This window comes from Pseudophryne corroboree, chromosome 5, assembly GCF_028390025.1.
Source record: "Pseudophryne corroboree isolate aPseCor3 chromosome 5, aPseCor3.hap2, whole genome shotgun sequence".
Taxonomy (NCBI): domain Eukaryota; kingdom Metazoa; phylum Chordata; class Amphibia; order Anura; family Myobatrachidae; genus Pseudophryne; species Pseudophryne corroboree.
This window is the reverse complement of record NC_086448.1, coordinates 231,846,994-231,874,635: the sequence shown is the minus strand read 5'-3', so window position 1 is coordinate 231,874,635 and position 27,642 is coordinate 231,846,994. Positions and strand designations below refer to the sequence as shown.

At 47.4% G+C, this 27,642-nt stretch overlaps 1 long non-coding RNA gene across 1 annotated transcript in view; it reads left to right on the top strand.

Moving 5' to 3' along the window:
- The window catches only part of LOC134928956 (uncharacterized), a 339,293-nt gene extending 331,618 nt beyond the window's left edge, over positions 1-7,675 (top strand). The window contains exon 2 of the long non-coding RNA XR_010178156.1: positions 7,464-7,675. This is a non-coding gene — a long non-coding RNA (uncharacterized LOC134928956). The remainder of the gene's footprint in view (positions 1-7,463) is intronic.
- Positions 7,676-27,642: the final 19,967 nt, after the last annotated feature.

Genomic DNA, 27,642 nt, shown 5'->3' with positions numbered 1-27,642 from the left:
CCCTTTCTCAGGGTGGCCCAACAGACCAGGTGTCACGATCCGGGTATCTGGACGCCATTACTTACCCTTCAGATGCCTCCTAAGGCTGGCTCAGCGTTCCAGGACCGGATCCCGCTGTTCCTGAGTTTCCACATGCAGAATGTCAGAGTGGTGATTTCATCAGCCGCGGCCTCCGCTGTGCCCGCGTGGTTAAATGTGCGCTTGTCAGTCTGGCGTCTCCTGTCTCCTGTGGCCGGCGTCGCCATTACTGTTTCAATTCTCACATGGATTACAAACCAAACTTCCCTCCAAGTGTCTGCATGGGCGCAGCCATCTTGGATTTTGTCATCTGATTATTTCCACCAATCTGCTGTCTGTATTGTTGATTTGCATAATTGCCTAGCCAACCCCTTCCTTGCTGCAGGTATAAGTATGCTGTGCCTGAGCAAGGAAGGCGTCAGTGCTTTGGTTGTCTAACCTAGTTCCAGTTTGTCTCTCTCCTGTGGTTGTCTTCCAGGTTCCAGCTCCTGTCTCCAGACTTCTGCTATAGAGACCCGCACCAGCATTCCATCTGCGGTGTAGCCTGACTCTCCGATCCATTCTGGACTCACCTATTTCACCGCTCTCAAACAATCACCTGCTTCCAGCCCAGCTTCCAGCAGTGTATAGCTTCTCTTAAAGGGCCGGTGTCCTTTCTGCAGTTTACCACTCTCCACCGGTATTATTATTTCACCGCTCTCAAACAATCACCTGCTTCCAGCCCAGCTTCCAGCAGTGTATAGCTTCTCTTAAAGGGCCGGTGTCCTTTTCTGCAGTTTACCACTCTCCACCGGTATTATTATTTCACCGCTCTCAAACTCCAAACTTCATTATTATTTCATCGCTCTCAAGTTCGTTTATTATTTAACTGGTTCCAGCCAGTATCCACTCCGTACCAACAACAGTCTGGTTCCAGCCAGTATCCACAGCAGCCGTTTTACCTTCAGCAGCCCAGCCTTTCCTGGAACATCAGCTGGTACGATCCTGGGTTCTCTCCATTGCTACAGTCAGGCCTGGTAAGGACTTTCCAACTAGAAGATTATAAGAACTGTCTCACACTACCAGTGCCTGTGGCCCTTGCCACCCTGTAGTACCCAGGAATTGTATTTATCCTCTGTTGACTTTTATGTTTCCTTTTACTGCTGCTGTGTTACGGAGTTTGTCATAATAAACATCATTGACTTTTATCCTGGTTGTCGTGGTCACGCCTTCGGGCAGTTATTCTACATGTTACTTACATGTCTAGGGGTCTGATACAACCTCCCAGGTTCCGTTACATCTCAGCCCCTACGACTGAGGCTGCCTCCCGTCAGCTCAGGCCCTCAGTTGTGACAGTAAGCACTGACCTAATGAATCCAGCCGGAGACCAGGATCAAGCGGCCAGGCCGATGCAAGAACTGGCAGCCCGACTTGAACATCAGGAGGCTGCACAGGGCCACATCATCCGCTGTCTCCAGGATCTCTCTACACGGCTGGATGGGATTCAAACGACCCTCCGTGGACCTGGCACGTCCGGTGCGTCCACTACAGTGACACCAGCTGTAACCCCACCCACCTTACCCATTTCCAGTCCACATCTTCATCTTCCAACGCCAGCAAAATTTGATGGATCTCCAAGGTTCTGCAGGGGATTTCTCAATCAATGTGAAATCCACTTTGAGCTTCTACCTGGCAATTTCTTCAGTGACCGTACCAAAATTGCCTATATCATCTCCCTTCTCAGTGGCTCAGCCCTTGACTGGGCATCACCTTTATGGGAGAAGTCTGATCCCCTGCTATCCTCCTATACTGACTTTGTAGCTACATTCAGGCGCATCTTCGACGAGCCAGGCCGGATAACATCTGCTTCATCTGAGATTCTCCGTTTACGCCAGGGAACACGTACTGTGGGACAGTATCTTATACAGTTTAAAATCCTGGAATCCGAACTGGCATGGAACGACGAGGCCCTGTATGCTGCATTCTGGCATGGCTTATCAGAACGCATCAAGGATGAGTTAGCTACCAGAGACTTGCCCTCTAAGTTGGATGAGCTAATTTCTCTTTGCACGAAGGTTGATCTACGTTTCAGAGAGAGAGCAACCGAGCGAGGAAGATCATCTACTCCTAAATCTTCTGCTCCTCCTCCTCGTCAACCATTTCCATCCAAGGATGAGCCTATGCAAATTAGTCGTTCCCGTCTATCTCCCGCTGAGCGCCGAAGACGTCTCTCTGAGTCTCTCTGTCTCTACTGTGCAGCTCCGTCGCACACTATCAATGCCTGTCCCAAACGTCCGGGAAACTCCAGATCCTAGCTCGCCAAGGAGAGGGCCGGCTAGGAGTAATGATCTCCTCTCCATCTCCTCATGACTGTAACCTCCCAGTGTCGCTCCAAATTGCTCAACGTTACAGGAACGTCATTGCCCTCCTTGATTCCGGAGCAGCTGGGAATTTCATAACCGAAGCTTATGTTAAACGGTGGTCCCTACCCACCGAGAGACTGTCCTCGTCCATCTCTTTGACTGCCGTGGATGGCAGCAAGATTTTTGACGCAGTCATTTCCTTAAGGACTCTTCCAGTTCGTCTGAGAGTGGGAGTTCTTCATTCTGAGTATATTTCTTTTTTAGTGATTCCAAGAGCCACACATCCAGTGGTTTTAGGCCTTCCATGGCTCCGTCTCCACAACCCATCAATTGACTGGACGACTACGCAAATACTGGCATGGGGTCCCTCCTATGCTGAGACTTGTTTAGCCAAAGTTCTTCCTGTTTGTTCTTCCTTCCCCAGGTCATCTGATGTTCCGCCTCCTCCATATCAAGACTTCACGGACGTGTTCAGTAAAGCCTCTGCTGATATCCTTCCTCCTCATAGAGAATGGGACTGCCCAATCGACCTCATTCCAGGGAAGGTTCCACCGCGAGGCCGAACTTATCCGTTGTCTCTGCCTGAGACACACTCCATGGAAGAGTACATCAAAGAGAACTTGGCGAAGGGTTTCATCCGACCATCTTCTTCTCCAGCCGGCGCAGGCTTCTTCTTCGTTAAGAAGAAAGACGGTGGTCTGCGTCCGTGCATCGACTACAGAGGTCTGAACGACATTACCGTCAAGAACCGATACCCTTTACCCCTGATTACCGAGCTCTTTGATAGAGTTAGTGGTGCAACTATTTTCACAAAGCTGGACTTGAGGGGTGCCTACAATCTCATCCGAATCCGTGAGGGTGACGAGTGGAAGACCGCCTTTAACACCCGTGACGGACATTATGAGTACCTCGTCATGCCCTTCGGATTGAGCAACGCTCCAGCAGTCTTCCAGCACTTCGTGAATGAGATTTTCAGGGACATCTTGTACCGCCATGTCGTGGTTTATCTAGACGACATCCTCATCTTTGCTAATAATCTCGAAGATCATCGTTTCTGGGTAAAAGAGGTTCTTTCCCGTCTCCGTGTCAATCACCTCTATTGTAAATTGGAGAAGTGTGTGTTTGAAGTTAAAACCATTCCGTTTCTAGGTTACATTGTGTCCGGTTCCGGACTAGAGATGGATCCTGAGAAACTCCAAGCAATCCAGAATTGGCCTATACCCTTAAGCCTCAAAGGGGTCCAGAGGTTCTTAGGGTTCGCCAATTATTATAGAAAATTTATACGAGACTTTTCCACCATTGTGGCGCCTATCACTGCATTAACCAAGAAAGGTGCTAATCCGTCCAAGTGGTCCGAGGAAGCTACACAGGCCTTTCACCTTCTGAAGCAACGGTTCATCTCTGCACCAGTTCTGAAACAGCCCGACACCGACTCTCCTTTTATCTTAGAGGTAGACGCCTCCTCCATTGGAGTAGGAGCAGTGTTATCCCAGAGGGCCAAAGATGGACATCTACATCCTTGCAGTTTCTTCTCCCGGAAGTTCTCCCCAGCTGAGCGCAACTATGCCATTGGCGATCAGGAGTTGCTAGCCATCAAGCTCGCTCTGGAGGAGTGGAGATACCTGTTGGAGGGAGCTTCCCACTCAATCACCATACTTACCGACCACAAAAATCTTTTATATCTCAAAGGCGCACAATGTCTGAATCCTCGTCAGGCCAGATGGGCACTTTTCTTCTCTAGGTTTGACTTTAAACTCCAGTTCTGTCCGGGTTCTCAGAATCGTAAGGCCGATGCCCTTTCCCGCTCATGGGAGCAAGAAAATGAGTCCGAGTCTGCAGACAAGCATCCTATTATTAATCCGTTGGCATTCTCCACGGTAGGGAAGGACTCTACGCCTCCACCAGGGAAAAGTTTTGTTAAGCCAGTTCTAAGGAAGAAGCTCATGCATTGGGCCCATGCTTCCCGTTTTGCTGGACATACAGGCATTCAGAAAACCCTTGAATTTATTTCTAGGTCCTACTGGTGGCCAACTCTGAAGAAGGACGTTATGGAATTTATTGCCTCCTGCCCAAAGTGTGCCCAACACAAAGTCTCCCGCCAGTCGCCTGCGGGGCAACTGGTTCCATTATCTGTTCCCCGTCGACCTTGGACCCATTTGTCGATGGACTTTGTTTCCGATCTACCTATCTGCAACAAGTTTAATACCATCTGGGTGGTAGTTGACCGGTTCACCAAGATGGCACATTTCATCCCTCTCACCGGTCTTCCGTCAGCTTCCAAGTTGGCTCAAGTGTTTATACAAGAGATCTTCCGACTTCACGGTCTTCCTGAAGAGATCATCTCGGATCGTGGAGTACAATTTGTAGCCAAATTTTGGCGAAGTTTGTGTCAAGCCCTCCAAGTCAAGTTAAAGTTTTCCATGGCTTACCATCCTCAGACCAATGGTCAAACCGAGAGGGTGAATCAGGACTTGGAGGCCTTCCTCCGTATATATGTGTCTTCCTCTCAAGATGACTGGGTTCAACTCCTTCCTTGGGCCGAGTTCAGCCACAACAATCAATACCATTCCTCATCTTCTTCTACACCATTCTTCATTAATTATGGATTCCACCCTAAAGTCCCAGAATTCCAACCGCTTCCCGCAACTTCTGTTCCAGCAGTGGATGTCACCTTGCGTCAGTTTTCAAATAACTGGAGGAACGTCCGCGCAGCCCTGCTTAAAGCCTCATTCAGGTATAAGAAGTTTGCCGATAGGAAGCGTAGAGCGGTTCCTGCTCTCAAGGTGGGTGATCGTGTGTGGCTGTCCACGAAGAATTTGAGGTTGAGAGTTCCCAGCATGAAATTTGCACCTCGCTACATCGGACCCTTCAAGATTGAACAAGTCATCAATCCTGTTGCCTACAGGTTACAGTTACCATCCTTCTTGAAAATACCCAGGACATTTCATGTTTCTTTGTTGAAACCGCTGATCCTGAATCGGTTTCATTCCGCACTTCCTCCAGCTCCCAAAGTTCAGACTCAACGGGGAGTCGAGTACGAGGTGGCCAAGATTTTGGACTCACGTTTCCGTTACGGTCAGTTACAATACCTCATTGACTGGAAGGGCTATGGTCCTGAAGAACGCTCTTGGACCAATGCCTCAGACGTCCATGCTCCTGCCTTGGTCCGAAATTTCCACGCAAAGTTTCCTTTAAAGCCTAAGAAGTGTCCTGGGGCCACTCCTAAAGGGGGGGGTGCTGTCACGATCCGGGTATCTGGACGCCATTACATACCCTTCAGATGCCTCCTAAGGCTGGCTCAGCGTTCCAGGACCGGATCCCGCTGTTCCTGAGTTTCCACATGCAGAATGTCAGAGTGGTGATTTCATCAGCCGCGGCCTCCGCTGTGCCCGCGTGGTTAAATGTGCGCTTGTCAGTCTGGCGTCTCCTGTCTCCTGTGGCCGGCGTCGCCATTACTGTTTCAATTCTCACATGGATTACAAACCAAACTTCCCTCCAAGTGTCTGCATGGGCGCAGCCATCTTGGATTTTGTCATCTGATTATTTCCACCAATCTGCTGTCTGTATTGTTGATTTGCATAATTGCCTAGCCAACCCCTTCCTTGCTGCAGGTATAAGTATGCTGTGCCTGAGCAAGGAAGGCGTCAGTGCTTTGGTTGTCTAACCTAGTTCCAGTTTGTCTCTCTCCTGTGGTTGTCTTCCAGGTTCCAGCTCCTGTCTCCAGACTTCTGCTATAGAGACCCGCACCAGCATTCCATCTGCGGTGTAGCCTGACTCTCCGATCCATTCTGGACTCACCTATTTCACCGCTCTCAAACAATCACCTGCTTCCAGCCCAGCTTCCAGCAGTGTATAGCTTCTCTTAAAGGGCCGGTGTCCTTTCTGCAGTTTACCACTCTCCACCGGTATTATTATTTCACCGCTCTCAAACAATCACCTGCTTCCAGCCCAGCTTCCAGCAGTGTATAGCTTCTCTTAAAGGGCCGGTGTCCTTTTCTGCAGTTTACCACTCTCCACCGGTATTATTATTTCACCGCTCTCAAACTCCAAACTTCATTATTATTTCATCGCTCTCAAGTTCGTTTATTATTTAACTGGTTCCAGCCAGTATCCACTCCGTACCAACAACAGTCTGGTTCCAGCCAGTATCCACAGCAGCCGTTTTACCTTCAGCAGCCCAGCCTTTCCTGGAACATCAGCTGGTACGATCCTGGGTTCTCTCCATTGCTACAGTCAGGCCTGGTAAGGACTTTCCAACTAGAAGATTATAAGAACTGTCTCACACTACCAGTGCCTGTGGCCCTTGCCACCCTGTAGTACCCAGGAATTGTATTTATCCTCTGTTGACTTTTATGTTTCCTTTTACTGCTGCTGTGTTACGGAGTTTGTCATAATAAACATCATTGACTTTTATCCTGGTTGTCGTGGTCACGCCTTCGGGCAGTTATTCTACATGTTACTTACATGTCTAGGGGTCTGATACAACCTCCCAGGTTCCGTTACATCTCAGCCCCTACGACTGAGGCTGCCTCCCGTCAGCTCAGGCCCTCAGTTGTGACACCAGGTGCACATGCTGCTTTAGAAAGACAGCGCAGCATCTAAACTGCCAACTGTGAACCTGCGGCCACAACTATTTCTCCTCCTTCCTAGCTTCATCTCCATTAGTTGGGCGTCTTGTGCATTGCAATGTCCAGGAAGTAGAGTCACACTCACTGTGTATGTAGCTCTATGCCCCCCCACCATTTGTCTGTCCCTATCTCCCCCTCTCCATGAGTAACTCTGCGCTGCACCCTTTCTACTTCTACCCCCTTCCCTCATGTGCCTGTGTTCCCCCCATGTGTCTCTGCCCATGTGTTCCTCTGCCCCCGTCCCAATGTGTGCCAATGCGCCCTCCCAATGTGTGCTTCTTTCACACTCTCCATGTGTGCCACTGCTCCCCTCATGTGTATGGCCATTTGTCAATTCCTACCACTTTATCTGCCTAATCTGTCTTCCTATCCCATCAGTTTCCCCTCTTTCTTATTCCATCTACCCCCCCATGCAGTTTTCTCATGTGTCACACCTTCTCCTCTCTTCATGCTTTACCATTCTCTTCTGTTTTAGGCAAAACCATGGCTGGTGGCTGCTGATCAAGTGATGTAAATGAACAAAAGCACAACCGTATTCAACACCATGTGCATAATTTATCATCAGGACTGTTTCTCACTTCAAAGGAATACCACATGCAACAACAGTGTCATTGCCAGTGGTAACCACTACCAATAGTAAAACAGCCTTTGCATGGGCAAGCCTATTAAACAAGTGTCACGGTAAAACTGTACTTGTTCCGTCACAATACATGAAAAAAAATGTTTTTAATGCTTTATTCTGAGAATAAAGCTTTTGAACGTTTGCAAGTTTTACAAATATTTTTTTATTGTTATGGGTCAGGCCTGGCCGACCTGTGGCTCTCCAGCGGTTTTAAACTACAAATCCCAGAATGCCCTGAAACAATTTTAGCATTCTGGAATAGCAAAACTGTGACAGGGCATGCTGGAACTTGTAGTTTCCCAACAGCTGGAGAGTCACCAGTTGGCTAGGTCTGTTATGGGTCATGTCGGGAGCTCTGACATCATTTGGTGTGGTCTGGGGAGGGTGTAAGGGGCTTTTGTCTAACTTTAGTATTGTGTCGATGAGGGGTGGAAGGCTGCAAGATTCATTTGCATTGGGCCCAACAATTTCTCATGCACCCTTGCAATTGGCTATTGTGTAGTCGGCCCATTGTCTTGGTTATTGCTTATATCAGTGGTTCCCAAACTGGGTGCCGTAGCACTTGCAGGGAGTGCTACAGGTTGGTGGTCCAGGACCAGACCAAATTATTTATGGCCCATGTGACAGGCAAATAAGAGGTGGTAGGGGATGCAGTCAATTTACCTCCAATCAAAATCCCGATGGTCGAAATCCCGACAGCAATTGACCGACAGTCAAAATCTCGACAAGGTCAAAATCCTGACATGGACAAAATACCGACATTTAAAATACTGACAAGGTCAAAATACCGACATGTCAAAATGCCGACATGAGTTTTTCATGATTTTTTCATTGAAACCGACTTGTTCATACTTTACCATCCCAGTGGACCTGGAGGGGGAATATAATAGTGTGCCGAGTGCAGCGAGGCACCGTGGCCAAAACATGGTGAGCCCAGCGAGCCATGCGAGGGGATGCGGTACACTTATATGGTGTCCATGTCGACCTATGTCAACATACACACAAAAAACCCAATGAAAACCGCATGTCGGTATTTCAACCTGTCGGCATTTTACATGTTGGTATTTTGACCTTGTCGGTATTTTAAATGTCGGTATTTTGTCCATGTCAGGATTTTGACCTTGTCGGGATTTGACCGTCGGTCAATTGCTGTCGGGATTTCAACCGTCGGGATTGAAAAAAATGGCCCGGGATGGGCCTCCTTAGATTCAAGGTGCATATGAGGGCAATTTTGTTTCTTGAGGTTCACTGCAACAGGCCAGTGGGTGACTAAAATATATTATTTCAATTGTGAAGATGAATACATTTGCTTTTCTGTTAAAAATCTGGGAGGCAGCTGGCTTTAGTTTGGACACATATCAAGATATGAATGATGCAAATGGAACTTCCAATTATTTGTTATGCAGAAAGTTTAATGACACAGATTCTATCGTATTATGTGGCGGGCGGACAAGTTCCATATTCTCAACATTCATTATATGGAGATAAAATTTGAAGGGGAGATATATCAAGCCTTAGGGGTCTATTCATGAAGCAGTGAAAAGAGTGGAGAAAAGGTCCAGCAGAGTAGCAACCAATCAGCTTTGAAAGAAGCCTTTGTCAATTACAGTCTATAAAATGTAAGGGAGATGCTGATTGGTTGCCATGGGCAACTTCTCCACTGGTCTTTTTCTCCACTATTTTCACTGCTTCATGAATAGGCCCCTTAGAGAGAAATAAAGTGGTCATAGATAAATTACTCTACAGTCAGTTTCTAACTGTCATCTTCCAGGTTGTGTTTGAAACATGACAGTTACTGTAGTAGCTGATTGGTTGGTACTTTATCTCTGTCCACTTTACCTCTGTACAAGGCTTAGTACATCTCGCCCAAAGGCACAAAAAAAAAGTGTAGAGTTGTTATTTTATTTTCTTGTACATTTTGTAATTTGATAGATTTTGGCCTTAACAATGTATTGTAGTATATGGTTCATACGGTAAATGTAGATGCCAATGTAATAAAAATAAAACAAGCTAACAGATTTGTTACTTGCATTTTCTACTCAAAAAGAAATTAATAATGAATAAAACTAAATGCTTTTACCAATTTACGGAATATCTGGGAGCATTCCAGAAGGGGTTTAGTGTGAAATACCTACAATCAAAATCTCGTGGGTCAAAATCCCGTCAAGGTGAAAATATCGACAAGGTCAAAATACCGACATTTAAAATGTTGACAGGTCGAAAAGTCGACACATGTTTTCATTGTTTTTATGTTTGTCGACGTAGGTTGACATGGGCACCGTATAAGTGTACTGCTTCACCTCCCAATGCTTGCTGCACTTGGCACACTATTATACCCCCCCCCCTCCCCCCGGTCCACTGGGATGGTAATGTATGAACAAGTTGGTTTCAATTAAAAAATCATGAAAAGCTCATGTTGACTTTTTGACATGTCGACATTTTAAATGTCAGTATTTTGACCTTGTCAGTATTTTAAATGTTGGCATTTTGACCATGTCGGGATTTTCACCAAGTCTGGATTTTCACCAAGTCGGGATTTTGACAGTCGGCCAATGGTTGTTGGGATTTTGACCGTCGTGATTTTGATTCTAGGTATATTGACTGCATCCCTTCAAGAAGGGGTGACTATTTCATGCTGAAATGTGTGCCACTGTGTCCCATTGCATGGGTAATGTAAAAAATATCTGTTTACAAAGTCAAACAAAATGCACATATAAATATATCTAAAACCAAATCAAGAACAGCAGAGCAATTCCACTTGTTCTATGCAGTTATTTATGATCTGTAGTTACATACAACCAGATCTAAGTAAAATTCACATGTGCTTTAAAAGAAAGGTATCGTTAAAGTTAGAAATAAAGACTCCAAGCCAACACACGTCCTGCTACTCCAGTTCCTATTTAGTTACTCTCAGTGGCGGAACATGTGAGTGGTGGGCACAGGTGCAGGAATATAATTTGGGCCCCCCTCCTCCACCCTAACCCAAGTCCACAATATGCCACATGGCACAGGGTGACAGGGAGAGAGATAGGGTGACAGTGTGGAGATGTGGGTAGGTGCTGGGGCGGTGTGTACGCTCTCAGCGCCAGGCTCCTGGCAGAGTGCAGGGGATTTGTGTCCCCTGCAGTTACGGGCTGCGGACAGCGCTGGGGCAGCTTGTCTGTCCCCAGCGCTGGTTGTGCAGCAGCGGTGGGTGTCCGGTGCAGGAACAGTGTATTGGTTCCCTGCACCTGACGAGAAGCGCCGCCAGCGGCATTTCAAATTTGGCGCCCTCCCCGAGCCAATCAGCGCTCGCCGCGTCATAGGTGCCGCCCCTGGTGAGTGATGTCAGATGCCGCCGGGACCCAGAAGAGGAAAGAGGCCGCGCAGAAAAGCGGCGAAGAGCGGGATGGAGAGAAGCAGTGGTGGAGAAGAAGATGGCGGCCATGGCAGGAAGAGCTCCGGTGGCCGCTGAAGAGGCCGGAAGAGGCCGGCAACAAGAAGGAAGATGTCCAGCGGCGGCTGGACGCAGAACGGCGGTAGCGTCGCTGCCCAGGACGGGCCAGCGGCAGAAGGGGGCGTCGCAGAACTTCTGGACCAGGTGAGGCCTCAGTGAGGCTTATCTCTACCCCTCTCCTCCCTAGACCACCAGGGCGCAGGTATTAGACCTATGGGGGTAAGTTCAGGCACTAGGCCTGTACGCAGTTTGGAGTATCAGCCACATCTGACTTGGTGGTTTGGGCATTAGGCCCAAGCCACTGTATTGGGCATTTTAGGCGGGCATTCGGCCAGAGGGTACATGGTGGGCATTAGGCTTAAATTTATTAGGTGCACCCCAATAAGAGCGATCTGGGCATTAGGCCCAGATCCGTCCAACCGGCCGCACATTAGGCGGGCGCTAGGCCCGTGGGATAAAGTCAGGCCTCTGGCCTGTGCGTAGTTAGGGGGCAGTAGGCCCAGTATGAAGAGTGCTCCCCAAGTGAATAAAGGGTGGTGCTGGACACTAGGCCCAGGCCACTCAGATGTAGGCAGGCCTGCTTGGCCTGAGCCCCTGGTAAGTTACTGTACAGAAGGTGGGTAGGCTGTGTGGCGCCCACTCCCCAGAAAATTGGAAGGGATTTAAAGGGACAGCACCATTTGATCTTGTACTCTGATATTGTGATGCCTGTTATCACCGTGCAGGGCAAAGTGTTTGTCTTAAAGTTTGTGCGTAGAGTTTGTGGTTGCACCACCCACACCTGAGCTAGTTTGAGGGCTCTGTTCATGTAGTTAGTGCAGCGGACGCACAATAGGGTAGTGTTAGGCCCTGCACGGCTGTTGTTTGTTTGCCTCCTTACAGGGACCTGTAAGTGAAGAGGAAGACCGCAGTACAAGATTAGCGACGGTAAGCATCATCTGTGTCCGTCTGTCCCTCTGAGTGCCGGTTCGGTGGACCTTGCACGGCCGTGTGAGGTCCAGAGTACACCTCAGCATGAGAGCGCTGTTTGGTGAAAATTGGGTGGCTGAGGCTTTGTGCCGATGATGATTTTCACCTAACCGGTGAAGGTCACGCCACCCTGGGAGTATTCTCTTTTCCTCTGGAAAGAGTTGATACTCCTTAATTGGTTCACATTTCTTCTAGAGATGAGCGGGTTCGGTTCCTCGGAAACCGAACCCGCCCGAACTTCAGGTTTTTTTACACGGATCCGAGCGACTCGGATCTTCCCGCCTTGCTCGGTTAACCCGAGCGCGCCCGAACGTCATCATCCCGCTGTCGGATTCTCGCGAGGCTCGGATTCTATCGCGAGGCTCGGATTCTATATAAGGAGCCGCGCGTCGCCGCCATTTTCACACGTGCATTGAGATTGATAGGGAGAGGACATGGCTGGCGTCCTCTCCGTTTATAGAGAGTGAGACTAGAGTAGAGAGAGACACAGTATTATTTACTTTAGTAATTTTGGGGAGCATTAGGAGGAGTACTACTACTTGCTGAAGTGATAGTGTGACTGTATATCTGACTTGTGGGGGAGACAGTGGGGAGCAGTTAGAGTCTGAGAGCAGGAGTACATATTTTAACGTACAGTGCACACTTTTGCTGGCACTCTGCTGCCAGAGTGCCACACTGCCATTGTGACCACACTGACCACCAGTATATATTGTGATTGTCTGCTTAGGAGTCTTGTCTTGCAAGTTGCTGATAGTGTGACCAGTGACCTGACCACCAGTTTAATTAATCACCACCAGTTTAATATATATATATATATATATATATATATATATATAATTGTATATAATCAGGGCCGGATTAACAATGGGGCGGATGGAGCTGCAGCTCCAGGCCCCCCACTGAAAATAGGCCCACAGGATCCCCTGCAGTGCTGCCAGTGTTGACAGGGAAAAGTTTTTCCTGTCACCACCAGCAGCTCACTCCCTCCCTCACCTCAGCCAGCCGACAAAACTCCTTCCTATCTCACAGTCAGACTCTGGGCCACCCGACCTGTAAGAAGCTCCGCCCCCGTTTTTGCGAAAGTTCCACCTCGCACACCAGACAAGCGGCGCCTCCCTCACCTGACAGAGACTCCACCTCCCGCAGCAGAAGCTCCCCCACAGCCGTCAGAAGCTCCGCCCACAGTACCCGACAGAAGCTCCGCCTCCCGCAGCCGTCAGAAGCTCCGCCCCTGCCCCCCTTCCAGAAGCTCCCGCTCCCCGACAGAAGCTTCTCCTCCAGCAGCCGTCAGAAACTCCACAGCCATCAGTAGCTCCGCCTCCTGCACCCGTCAGAAACTCTGCCTCCCGCACCTGTCACAAGCCCGCCTCCTGTACCAGTTGGAAGTTTGGAAGCTCCGCAGTCACGATGTCCGGGTAAGAACTTGAAGTTCAGAACTTTTGAAGCTAGATCGGCAGCACGTGAGTAGAGCTGGGGGTCATTGGGGATGCTAGGGGGGTGGTGGTGAGTAATTGACTGCTTAGGACAGAGGTTTAATACTTGGTTGTCAGGAATTTCACAATGCAGCCAATATCACAGGGTTCACAGCTCTTCCTGTGGATATGCTCCGCCCCATGACACCATTTTTGCTCCTACCCTGCTGCTCTTCCACCAGTATCTATGCTTTCTAGGGATCGGGATTGGCCTGATTGGTAGCCGCCTAATAGTAAGTAGTATTACTTACACCCACCCTCCCTCCATGCAGTGCTCTCTAACAGCCTCCCTTCCGCGCCGCTACCTACACCCTCCTGCACCACTACCTACACCCTCTCTCCCGTGCCGCTAACTACACCTTCCCTCCCCGCTAACTACACCCTCCCTCCCGCACCGCTACCTACACCCTCCCGCACCGCTACCTACACCCTCCCTCACGCGCTGCTCCCTACACCCTCCCTCCCGCACCGCTACCTACACCCTCCCTCCCGCGCCGCTACCTATGCCCTCCCGCACCGCTACCTACACCCTCTCTCCCGCGCTGATACCTACACCTTCCCTCCCGCGCCGCTACCTACACATTCCCTCCCGTGCCGCTACCTACACCCTCCCGCGCCGCAACCTACACCCTCCCTCCCGCATCGCTACCTACACCCTCCCTCCCACGCCGCTAACTACACCCTCCCTCCCGCGCCGCTACCTACACCCTCCCTCCCCTGCCGCTACCTACACCCTCCCGCACCGCTACCTACACCCTCCCTCACGCGCTGCTCCCTACACCCTTCCTCCCGCACCGCTACCTACACCCTCCCTCCCGCGCTGATACCTACACCTTCCCTCCCGCACCGCTACCTACACATTCCCTCCCGCGCCGCTACCTACACCCTCCCGTGCCGCTACCTACACCCTCCCTCACGCGCTGCTCCCTACACCCTTCACTGATCCCTACTGCAATCCCGGGATTGAGCGTTTTTCAATCCCGAATCCCGGGAATGAAAAACAGCCCAGGATTGGCCTCCCTAATGCTTTCCTCTCCAGCTGTATCTCTGCCCCCTCCCCACCTGTATCTCTGCTTCCTCTCCACCTGTATCTCTGCCCCCTCCCCACCTGTATCTCTGCTCCCTCCCCACCTGTATCTCTGCTCCCTCTCCACCTGTATCTCTGCCCCCTCCCCACCTGTATCTCTGCCCCCTCCCCACCTGTATCTCTGCTCCCTCTCCACCTGTATCTCTGCTCCCTCCCCACCTGTATCTCTGCTCCCTCTCCACCTGTATCTCTGCCCCCTCCCCACTTGTATCTCTGCCCCCTCCCCACCTGTATCTCTGCTCCCTCTCCACCTGTATCTCTGCCCCCTCCCCACCTCTATCGTTGCTCCCTCTTCACCTGTTCCTGCTCCCTCCCCACATGTATCTCTGCCCCCTCCCCACCTGTATCTCTGCCCCCTCTCCACCTGTATCCCTGCTCCCTCCCCACCTGTATCTCTGCCCCCTCCCCACCTGTATCCCTGCTCCCTCTCCACCTGTATCCCTGCTCCCTCCCCACCTGTATCTCTGCCCCCTCCCCACCTGTATCCCTGCTCCCTCTCCACCTGTATCTCTGATCCCTCTCCACCTGTATCTCTGCCCCCTCCCCACCTGTATCGTTGCTCCATTTCCACTTGTATCCCTGCTCCCTCTTCACCTGTTCCTGCTCTCTCTCCATCTGTATATCTACCCCCTCCCCACCTGTGTCTCTGTCTCCCTCTCCACCTGTATCTCTACCTCCTCCCCACCTGTATCTCTGCCCCCTCTCCACCCGTGTCTCTGCCCCCTCTCCACCTGTATCTCTACCTCCTCCCCACCTGTATCTCTGCCCCCTCTCCACCCGTGTCTCTGCCCCCTCTCCACCTGTATCTCTACCCCCTCCCCACCTGTATCTCGACCCCCTCCCCACCTGTATCTCTACCCCCTCCCCATCTGTCTCTGTCTCCCTCCCCACCTTATCTCTACCCCCTTCCCACCTGTGTCTCTGCCCCCTCTCCACACATGTTTCTGCCTTCTCTCAACCCGTGCTTCTGCCTACCTCTCACACTTGTGTCTCTGCCACCTTCACTACTTGTCTCTCTGCCACCTTAACTGCCTGTGTGTCCACCCCTCTTCTCACCTGTGCCTTCCTACTTGCGGCTCTGCTTCGTTCCCCACTTGGGTCTTTGCCCCCTCCTTACTTGTTTCTCTGCATTCTCCCCACTGTGTCCCTTCCCCCTTCACCACCTGTGCTTATGGCCCCGTTTACACATGTGACTCTGTCCCCCTATCCAGCTGTATCTCTGCCTTCCACCCCACCTGTGGTTCTACCTTCTCTCTACCTGTGCTTCCACCTCCCTCTCCACCTCTCCAAAAGCATCTCTGTCTCCCTTCACACCTGTATCTTTCCCCCCCTCTCCACCTGTATCTCTATCTTCCTCTCCACCTATCCATCTACTATTCTGCCTCACTCTCCACCTGTGGCACTACTCCCTTCGACCCATGCTTCCGCCCATCTCACTGTAACCAGTTTCGCAGGGACAGAGCTCTCTCACAAGCTCTGTCTCTGAATATGATAATTGATACATCCTTGTGATGTATTCAGTCATCTCAATGTGATTTTGGTCGAATTTATCACATTCTATTCACATCTGAGATGTGGATTGTAATAAATATGCCCCATAGTGCAGAGATGTAGTGTAGTAGTAATTGTACTAAGCAGTGATAAGAGCGGAGAAGTGAGCCAATGGAGAAGTTGTCCCATCAACCAATCAGCATTGACGTAACATTTATCATTTGCAAACTATAAAAGTATACAGAGCAGTTCCACTGGCTCACTTCTCCACTTTTATCACTGCTTAATACATCTCCACCATAGTTAAGAGATGTAGTATGAGGAGGAAGTGCAGTGATGTAGTATGCCACCACACACCCCTACCCTCCCAGGGAGAAATTCAGTGACGCTAATCACACCCACTGCGTGGCGCGCAATAGGCCCTTCATAAATTTCAGCTCCAGGCCCATGTGAACCTTAATCTGGCACTGTATATAATATATATATAATTGTATATGTATACCGCACCTACCCGTGGTTTTTTTTTTTCTCTTTCTTCTTGATACATACTACTATAGTAGCTTACTGTAGCAGTCTGCGGTGCTGCTGAGCTGACAGTGTCCAGCAGGTCCGTCATCAGTCATTACATAATAAATATATATACCTGTCCGGCTGCAGTACTAGTGATATATATATATATATATATATATATATATATACATATATATTAATTTCATCTCATTATCATCCAGTCTATATTAGCAGCAGACACAGTACGGTAGTCCACGGCTGTAGCTACCTCTGTGTCGGCAGTCGCTGGTCCATCCATAATTGTATACCACCTACCCGTGGTTTTTTTTTCCCTCTTTCTTCTTGATACATACTACTATAGTAGCTTACTGTAGCAGTCTGCGGTGCTGCTGAGCTGACAGTGTCCAGCAGGTCCGTCATCAGTCATTACATAATAAATATATATACCTGTCCGGCTGCAGTACTAGTGATATTATATATATATATATATATATATATATATTAATTTCATCTCATTATCATCCAGTCTATATTAGCAGCAGACACAGTACGGTAGTCCACGGCTGTAGCTGCCTCTGTGTCGGCAGTCGCTGGTCCATCCATAATTGTATACCACCTACCCGTGGTTTTTTTTTCTCTTTCTTCTTGATACATACTACTATAGTAGCTTACTGTAGCAGTCTGCGGTGCTGCTGAGCTGACAGTGTCCAGCAGGTCCGTCATCAGTCATTACATAATAAATATATATACCTGTCCGGCTGCAGTACTAGTGATATTATATATATATATATATATACTTGTGCTTTAACCCCGGCACTCACTTTATCCACAGCGGGATATAGCTTGCTCCTGTGCCTTCCCCATCCGCAGGTTCCCCTCCGGTGTAGATAAACCAGATAAATAAGAGGCGGCACTCGGAGACTTGTAGCAAGAAGTGTATTCACAGTGACATCTACGTTTCGGGGACCAAACTCCCCTTCGTCAGGTAGTCCACGGCTGTAGCTACCTCTGTGTCGGCAGTCACTGGTCCATCCATAATTGTATACCACCTACCCGTGTTTTTTTTTTCTTTCTTCTTGATACATACTACTATAGTAGCTTACTGTAGCAGTCTGCGGTGCTGCTGAGCTGACAGTGTCCAGCAGGTCCGTCATCAGTCATTACATAATAAATATATATACCTGAAAGGGCTGCTGGAAGGACTGCCGCGCCCCAGAGAGCAGCAGTAGCGATGTCTACGGGGGGTCACTCAGCCCCCTATTATATAAACACACAAAAAAAAATGAGAAATCGCGTCTGCGCTCGTCAGAGAATACAATACATGAAAAGATGTAATAAATAGTTCTCAAGGTTGACTGAGTTAATGTGTCGCGTAATGTCAATAAAAAGTTTTAAGTCTTTCCTCGTGTGTCTTTGTTTCTAATTCTCCAAGTTTGAATGGGTCTGTTCCCTTGGTCGTATGGGACTAAGGTGTGTTTTCTCCTTGGAAATATCTCAAATATTCGTTCTCCGGGTTTTCTCCTGTACTTCCTTCAAGGGTATCGAGATGGTTCTTATCCTCAATGGTTGGAGACAAAGAGACAGAGATAGCCACTGATAGTGTAGTAGGCGTATTGCAAATGATGGAAGTGTCTTATAGAAAAGATCTTTAAAAGGATGGTGGCTGTTAATTGCGTACCAGTACTCACGTGAAAGACGTGATGTACCCCTCGCGTAAAGGTATCTTTGGTGTTCTTATGGTTTCTCCTCTTCCTCCAGACAGAATCCTTTATAGTTCGTACTCACATCCATATGGGGGGGTGAAAAACACATAAAGGTATCTTTAGGTAGATATGTTGTCGTATACGGTCACACTCATGCAGATAAAATAGATGAAAGGAATAATGGGCGTACCCAACTCACACTGTTCAATGTGGGAACTTTTGTATAAGGGTATCTTTATGAAGGTTCTGCTGCTTCTAGATGCTCCTTATTCCAAAGTCCGTTCCTCTCGTTTTATGCATGAAGAGAAACGAAGCAAGGTGTCATGGGGTGACACATAAAAAATTTATTGTACAAAAACATCTAGAATAACATTTAAAATTGCCGATGGGTTCCAGGTAAGAGAGGGGGGTATACACGGGTGAAAAAGATGTTAATGTCCGGATTGTTCTCACCTTAGTAAGTACCGTCCCAATCAGTCCCTGGTAGTCCTAGCCCTCACACCAACGCGTTTCGACTGAAGAAGTCTTTTTCAAGGTGTATCATGAGGGCACTGGTACCACTATTTATACCCCTTAACAGGAAGTCATGTGGTGGGGGTGTGGTTACAGAGTACAGATTGTAACAGTAGATTTTTATACATAATAATACATTATGCTATATAAAAGATGCTAAAAACGCAATTGGGGTAATTAAAAATACTTTAAGTGTGGTTAGCACAATAAAAACGACATTCGTTTAATAAAAGATGTGTTTAAACCATGCCCGTTACGTCACTTCCGGTATTTGGAACGCATTTACTTCCGGAAGTGGCGTGGGCGAGCGGGATCCAAATGGTGTATTTATCAGATGCATAAATGAAAGGAGGGAGGAAGGTGGCAGTATCCATGAGCAACTGAATGTTGCTGACATGGTGTTGGGGCGTCCGAGTGTAATGCGCCGCTATTTAGAGCCGTGGAACGCATGTACCGGAAGTGACGGTCATGCGTTCCACCTGAATGGGAAAATGTGCACTTCCGGTTAGTGGAGTGCAGGAGGCTCGATGCGTCTTAGCAGTTAGAAGTGGAACGCACGTGGTCCCGGAAGTAACGGGGGGTGTCAAGTGCGTTCCACCTGAAGGAAGGGGCCGAGTAATTACGGTTCTAATGTAATAGGATGTCCTGAGCCTATAATAATAGTAGTGGCTTATGGAATGGAAATAAAAATCGGGTCAAAGGGGTGATGGACATTGGAGAATACACAGTTTAAAGTAATGCAAAAAATAGGATCGTTGGAGTGGTGAACATTAGAAAAATACAAAGTTTAGGGCAGGTTACTGAAAATCACCTGGCACAGCTGTATCTCATTTTATAAGGAGATGCCAGGTGATATAAGGTGTCCAGAGCCTATAATAATAATAATAATTGTAACTGTAAAATAGAAATAAATGAGTCAACGGGGTTATGAACATTGGGAAATGCACAGTTGAAAGTGGTAATAAAAATTGATTAATTAAGGTGGTAAACAATAAAGTTTTAAGGAAGGTTAATGAAGATCACCTGGTATAGCTGTATCTCGTTTTATGAGAAAGTGCCAGGTAATATAGATAGTGAATTGATTATACATTTAGGTGGGGGGAGTCCCATTATTACAGTTGGCAAGACTGGCTGACAAAATGTTTGATACCAGTTGTGAAGCTAACAGACCAGTTGTGAAGTTTTCGGACAATAAATATAATATTCAATTTGGTTCAGGAGTAGGGATGAAAATAAAGGTCGATGATAATGTGGCTGGCGTGAGATGGGGATTGAAATTGACCGGAGCGGGGTAAGGTACTTTGTGAAAATGGTCAGTGGCCCTTAAAGAAACCATTTGGTTTCAAATTCCAAATTGAGGCCTTTGGGTTTCAGAGTACCTAGATTAAAGATGCTCCGCATTTCAGTTTGAGCGAGTCTTTCTTCGATATTTCCTTTTCTCCAATTTCCTGCCACAGCCTGAATACCGCAAAAAAGTGTTATTTCTGAAGGTTTGCAGTCATGCTCGTCTTTGAAGTGGGCCGAGATACCATGAGTGGGGAGACCTTTCTTTATATTTCTGAGATGCTCGCTCATCCTTTCCTTTAGCTTCCTGGTTGTTCTTCCTACATATTGTTTATTGCATTTGCATTGTACTAAATATACCACGTTTTTACTGTCGCACGTTATGAATTCTTTGATGTCGTATTTTTTCTGATTGCTGGTGGATGTATAGCTGGTTATGGTGGAGGTATTGCTTCTACAGTTGCGGCACATTTGGCACTGGCCGCACCTATAGAAGCCCTTGCTCTTAATGGTGGTGGTTCTCTTGGGGATCTCTAGTGCGCTTTTTACAAGGTGTTTGCGAAGATTGTCAGCCTTTCGGTAGATAAATCTTGGTTTATCCGGTATATATTGTTTGAGTATGGGATCCTGTAGTAGTAGTCCCCAATTTCTTCTTACGATATGTTCCAGCCCCTTATATTGACTGCTGTATTTAGTGATAAAAGTAACCGTATTTGTGTCACCTCTCCGTCTCTGGTCTTCCGAGGATGTAGTTGGTTGAATCATCAGTTCCCTATCTGCTTGCTGGTATTTTTCATATGGCGCATCCAGTAGTTTGGTTTCATATCCCTTTCTCTGGAATTGGTTTTTCATTGAGGTGCCCTGATTGTGATAGTCCCGTAGCTTCGAACAGTTTTTCCTTATCCTATGGAACTGGCTTCCAGGTACTGATGATAGCCAGTTGGGATGGTGGTTGCTGTTAATAGGAATAAAAGAGTTGCAGTCCGTAGGTTTAGCGTATGTTTTAGTGTGTATCGCGCCTTCTTCTATAAATATGGATAGGTCAAGAAAATTGACAGATTCAGTGCTTTTCTGGTATGTGAGCTGTATATTTCGATCGTTAATGTTTAGAAAGTCACAAAAGACATCCAGCAGGATTGGATCTCCCTTCCAAATGAAGAGGATATCATCAATATAACGTTTCCATAGCACCAGGTTCGCCCCGAATTCATGGTCACTGAAGACTGATTTTTCTTCCCAATGGGCCATGAAAAGGTTGGCGTAACTAGGGGCGAACCTGGTGCCCATGGCTGTGCCATGTAGTTGGAGGTAAAATGAGTTATCGAACCAGAAAAAATTATTGGTTAGAATAAATTCGATGCTTTCCAAAACAAAGGTCATCCGATCGTGATCCATGGAATCTGCTTCTAGAAAGTGCGATGTAGCTTCCAAACCGTGTTGATGACTGATGGCCGTATAGAGAGATGTAACGTCTGCTGTAACGAGGATGAATTCTGGTGACCAACTGATGAGTTGTAGCTCCTGTAAGACTGCTGTGGAGTCTTTGAGGTAGGATCTTGTATTTTGTGCAAGTGGCTGTAGGATATGGTCGATATACTGGGATAAATTCGAAGTGATAGATTCTGTCCCTGCTACTATTGGTCGACCTGGTGGATGTACGTTATCTTTATGGATTTTAGGGAGGGTGTACATAACAGGTAGCGATGGATATGGAATGATGATGTAATCTCGTTCTTTATCAGTGATTACTTTCTTACGTTCATATTTCGTCAGTAAATCGGTCATTCTTTTGGAGGTTGCTTCAGACGGGTTCCCTCTGAGTTTCTTATAGGTTCTGTAGGAAGAACAACCAGGAAGCTAAAGGAAAGGATGAGCGAGCATCTCAGAAATATAAAGAAAGGTCTCCCCACTCATGGTATCTCGGCCCACTTCAAAGACGAGCATGACTGCAAACCTTCAGAAATAACACTTTTTTGCGGTATTCAGGCTGTGGCAGGAAATTGGAGAAAAGGAAATATCGAAGAAAGACTCGCTCAAACTGAAATGCGGAGCATCTTTAATCTAGGTACTCTGAAACCCAAAGGCCTCAATTTGGAATTTGAAACCAAATGGTTTCTTTAAGGGCCACTGACCATTTTCACAAAGTACCTTACCCCGCTCCGGTCAATTTCAATCCCCATCTCACGCCAGCCACATTATCATCGACCTTTATTTTCATCCCTACTCCTGAACCAAATTGAATATTATATTTATTGTCCGAAAACTTCACAACTGGTCTGTTAGCTTCACAACTGGTATCAAACATTTTGTCAGCCAGTCTTGCCAACTGTAATAATGGGACTCCCCCCACCTAAATGTATAATCAATTCACTATCTATATTACCTGGCACTTTCTCATAAAACGAGATACAGCTATACCAGGTGATCTTCATTAACCTTCCTTAAAACTTTATTGTTTACCACCTTAATTAATCAATTTTTATTACCACTTTCAACTGTGCATTTCCCAATGTTCATAACCCCGTTGACTCATTTATTTCTATTTTACAGTTACAATTATTATTATTATTATAGGCTCTGGACACCTTATATCACCTGGCATCTCCTTATAAAATGAGATACAGCTGTGCCAGGTGATTTTCAGTAACCTGCCCTAAACTTTGTATTTTTCTAATGTTCACCACTCCAACGATCCTATTTTTTGCATTACTTTAAACTGTGTATTCTCCAATGTCCATCACCCCTTTGACCCGATTTTTATTTCCATTCCATAAGCCACTACTATTATTATAGGCTCAGGACATCCTATTACATTAGAACCGTAATTACTCGGCCCCTTCCTTCAGGTGGAACGCACTTGACACCCCCCGTTACTTCCGGGACCACGTGCGTTCCACTTCTAACTGCTAAGACGCATCGAGCCTCCTGCACTCCACTAACCGGAAGTGCACATTTTCCATTCAGGTGGAACGCATGACCGTCACTTCCGGTACATGCGTTCCACGGCTCTAAATAGCGGCGCATTACACTCGGACGCCCCAACACCATGTCAGCAACATTCAGTTGCTCATGGATACTGCCACCTTCCTCCCTCCTTTCATTTATGCATCTGATAAATACACCATTTGGATCCCGCTCGCCCACGCCACTTCCGGAAGTAAATGCGTTCCAAATACCGGAAGTGACGTAACGGGCATGGTTTAAACACATCTTTTATTAAACGAATGTCGTTTTTTTATTGTGCTAACCACACTTAAAGTATTTTTAATTACCCCAATTGCGTTTTTAGCATCTTTTATATAGCATAATGTATTATTATGTATAAAAATCTACTGTTACAATCTGTACTCTGTAACCACACCCCCACCACATGACTTCCTGTTAAGGGGTATAAATAGTGGTACCAGTGCCCTCATGATACACCTTGAAAAAGACTTCTTCAGTCGAAACGCGTTGGTGTGAGGGCTAGGACTACCAGGGACTGATTGGGACGGTACTTACTAAGGTGAGAACAATCCGGACATTAACATCTTTTTCACCCGTGTATACCCCCCTCTCTTACCTGGAACCCATCGGCAATTTTAAATGTTATTCTAGATGTTTTTGTACAATAAATTTTTTATGTGTCACCCCATGACACCTTGCTTCGTTTCTCTTCATGCATAAAACGAGAGGAACGGACTTTGGAATAAGGAGCATCTAGAAGCAGCAGAACCTTCATAAAGATACCCTTATACAAAAGTTCCCACATTGAACAGTGTGAGTTGGGTACGCCCATTATTCCTTTCATCTATTTTATCTGCATGAGTGTGACCGTATACGACAACATATCTACCTAAAGATACCTTTATGTGTTTTTCACCCCCCCATATGGATGTGAGTACGAACTATAAAGGATTCTGTCTGGAGGAAGAGGAGAAACCATAAGAACACCAAAGATACCTTTACGCGAGGGGTACATCACGTCTTTCACGTGAGTACTGGTACGCAATTAACAGCCACCATCCTTTTAAAGATCTTTTCTATAAGACACTTCCATCATTTGCAATACGCCTACTACACTATCAGTGGCTATCTCTGTCTCTTTGTCTCCAACCATTGAGGATAAGAACCATCTCGATACCCTTGAAGGAAGTACAGGAGAAAACCCGGAGAACGAATATTTGAGATATTTCCAAGGAGAAAACACACCTTAGTCCCATACGACCAAGGGAACAGACCCATTCAAACTTGGAGAATTAGAAACAAAGACACACAAGGAAAGACTTAAAACTTTTTATTGACATTACGCGACACATTAACTCAGTCAACCTTGAGAACTATTTATTACATCTTTTCATGTATTGTATTCTCTGACGAGCGCAGACGCGATTTCTCAAATATATATACCTGTCCGGCTGCAGTACTAGTGATATTATATATATATATATATATATATATATATATTAATTTCATCTCATTATCATCCAGTCTATATTAGCAGCAGACACAGTACGGTAGTCCACGGCTGTAGCTACCTCTGTGTCGGCAGTCGCTGGTCCATCCATAAGTATACTAGTATCCATCCATCTCCATTGTTTACCTGAGGTGCCTTTTAGTTGTGCCTATTAAAATATGGAGAACAAAAATGTTGAGGTTCCAAAATTAGGGAAAGATCAAGATCCACTTCCACCTCGTGCTGAAGCTGCTGCCACTAGTCAATGCCGAGACGATGAAATGCCAGCAACGTCGTCTGCCAAGGCCGATGCCCAATGTCATAGTACAGAGCATGTAAAATCCAAAACACCAAATATCAGTAAAAAAAGGACTCCAAAATCTAAAATAAAATTGTCGGAGGAGAAGCGTAAACTTGCCAATATGCCATTTACCACACGGAGTGGCAAGGAACGGCTGAGGCCCTGGCCTATGTTCATGGCTAGTGGTTCAGCTTCACATGAGGATGGAAGCACTCAGCCTCTCGCTAGAAAAATGAAAAGACTCAAGCTGGCAAAAGCACTGCAAAGAACTGTGCGTTCTTCGAAATCCCAAATCCACAAGGAGAGTCCAATTGTGTCGGTTGCGATGCCTGACCTTCCCAACACTGGACGTGAAGAGCATGCGCCTTCCTCCATTTGCACGCCCCCTGCAAGTGCTGGAAGAAGCACCCGCAGTCCAGTTCCTGATAGTCAGATTGAAGATGTCAGTGTTGAAGTACACCAGGATGAGGAGGATATGGGTGTTGCTGGCGCTGGGGAGGAAATTGACAAGGAGGATTCTGATGGTGAGGTGGTTTGTTTAAGTCAGGCACCCGGGGAGACACCTGTTGTCCGTGGGAGGAATAGGGCCGTTGACATGCCTGGTGAAAATACCAAAAAAATCAGCTCTTCGGTGTGGAAGTATTTCACCAGAAATGCAGACAACATTTGTCAAGCCGTGTGTTGCCTTTGTCAAGCAGTAATAAGTAGGGGTAAGGACGTTAACCACCTCGGAACATCCTCCCTTATACGTCACCTGCAGCGCATTCATAATAAGTCAGTGACAAGTTCAAAAACTTTGGGCGACAGCGGAAGCAGTCCACTGACCAGTAAATCCCTTCCTCTTGTAACCAAGCTCACGCAAACCACCCCACCAACTCCCTCAGTGTCAATTTCCTCCTTCCCCAGGAATGCCAATAGTCCTGCAGGCCATGTCACTGGCAATTCTGACGAGTCCTCTCCTGCCTGGGATTCCTCCGATGCATCCTTGCGTGTAACGCCTACTGCTGCTGGCGCTGCTGTTGTTGCTGCTGGGAGTCGATGGTCATCCCAGAGGGGAAGTCGTAAGCCCACTTTTACTATTTCCACCAGGCAATTGACTGTCCAACAGTCCTTTGCGAGGAAGATGAAATATCACAGCAGTCATCCTGTTGCAAAGCGGATAACTGAGGCCTTGACAACTATGTTGGTGTTAGACGTGCGTCCGGTATCCGCCGTTAGTTCACAGGGAACTAGACAATTTCTTGAGGTAGTGTGCCCCCGTTACCAAATACCATCTAGGTTCCACTTCTCTAGGCAGGCGATACCGAGAATGTACACGGACGTCAGAAAAAGACTCACCAGTGTCCTAAAAAATGCAGTTGTACCCAATGTCCACTTAACCACGGACATGTGGACAAGTGGAGCAGGGCAGGGTCAGGACTATATGACTGTGACAGCCCACTGGGTAGATGTATGGACTCCCGCCGCAAGAACAGCAGCGGCGGCACCAGTAGCAGCATCTCGCAAACGCCAACTCTTTCCTAGGCAGGCTACGCTTTGTATCACCGGTTTCCAGAATACGCACACAGCTGAAAACCTCTTACGGCAACTGAGGAAGATCATCGCGGAATGGCTTACCCCAATTGGACTCTCCTGTGGATTTGTGGCATCGGACAACGCCAGCAATATTGTGTGTGCATTAAATATGGGCAAATTCCAGCACGTCCCATGTTTTGCACATACCTTGAATTTGGTGGTGCAGAATTTTTTAAAAAACGACAGGGGCGTGCAAGAGATGCTGTCGGTGGCCAGAAGAATTGCGGGACACTTTCGGCGTACAGGCACCACGTACAGAAGACTGGAGCACCACCAAAAACGCCTGAACCTGCCCTGCCATCATCTGAAGCAAGAAGTGGTAACGAGGTGGAATTCAACCCTATATATGCTTCAGAGGTTGGAGGAGAAGCAAAAGGCCATTCAAGCCTATACAATTGAGCACGATATAGGAGGTGGAATGTACCTGTCTCAAGCGCAGTGGAGAATGATTTCAACGTTGTGCAAGGTTCTGCAACCTTTTGAACTTGCCACACAAGAAGTCAGTTCAGACACTGCCAGCCTGAGTCAGGTCATTCCCCTCATCAGGCTTTTGCAGAAGAAGCTGGAGGCATTGAAGGAGGAGCTAAAAGGGAGCGATTCCGCTAGGCATGTGGGACTTGTGGATGGAGCCCTTAATTCGCTTAACAAGGATTCACGGGTGGTCAATCTGTTGAAATCAGAGCACTACATTTTGGCCACCGTGCTCGATCCTAAATTTAAAACCTACCTTGGATCTCTCTTTCCGGCAGACACAAGTCTGCTGGGGTTCAAAGACCTGCTGGTGACAAAATTGTCAAGTCAAGCGGAACGCGACCTGTCAACATCTCCTCCTTCACATTCTCCCGCAACTGGGGGTGCGAGGAAAAGGCTCAGAATTCCGAGCCCACCCGCTGGCGGTGATGCAGGGCAGTCTGGAGCGACTGCTGATGCTGACATCTGGTCCGGACTGAAGGACCTGACAACGATTACGGACATGTTGTCTACTGTCACTGCATATGATTCTCTCCCCATTGAAAGAATGGTGGAGGATTATATGAGTGACCGCATCCAAGTAGGCACGTCAGACAGTCCGTACTTATACTGGCAGGAAAAAGAGGCAATTTGGAGGCCCTTGCACAAACTGGCTTTATTCTACCTAAGTTGCCCTCCCACAAGTGTGTACTCCGAAAGAGTGTTTAGTGCCGCCGCTCACCTTGTCAGCAATCAGCGTACGAGGTTACTTCCAGAAAATGTGGAGAAGATGATGTTCATTAAAA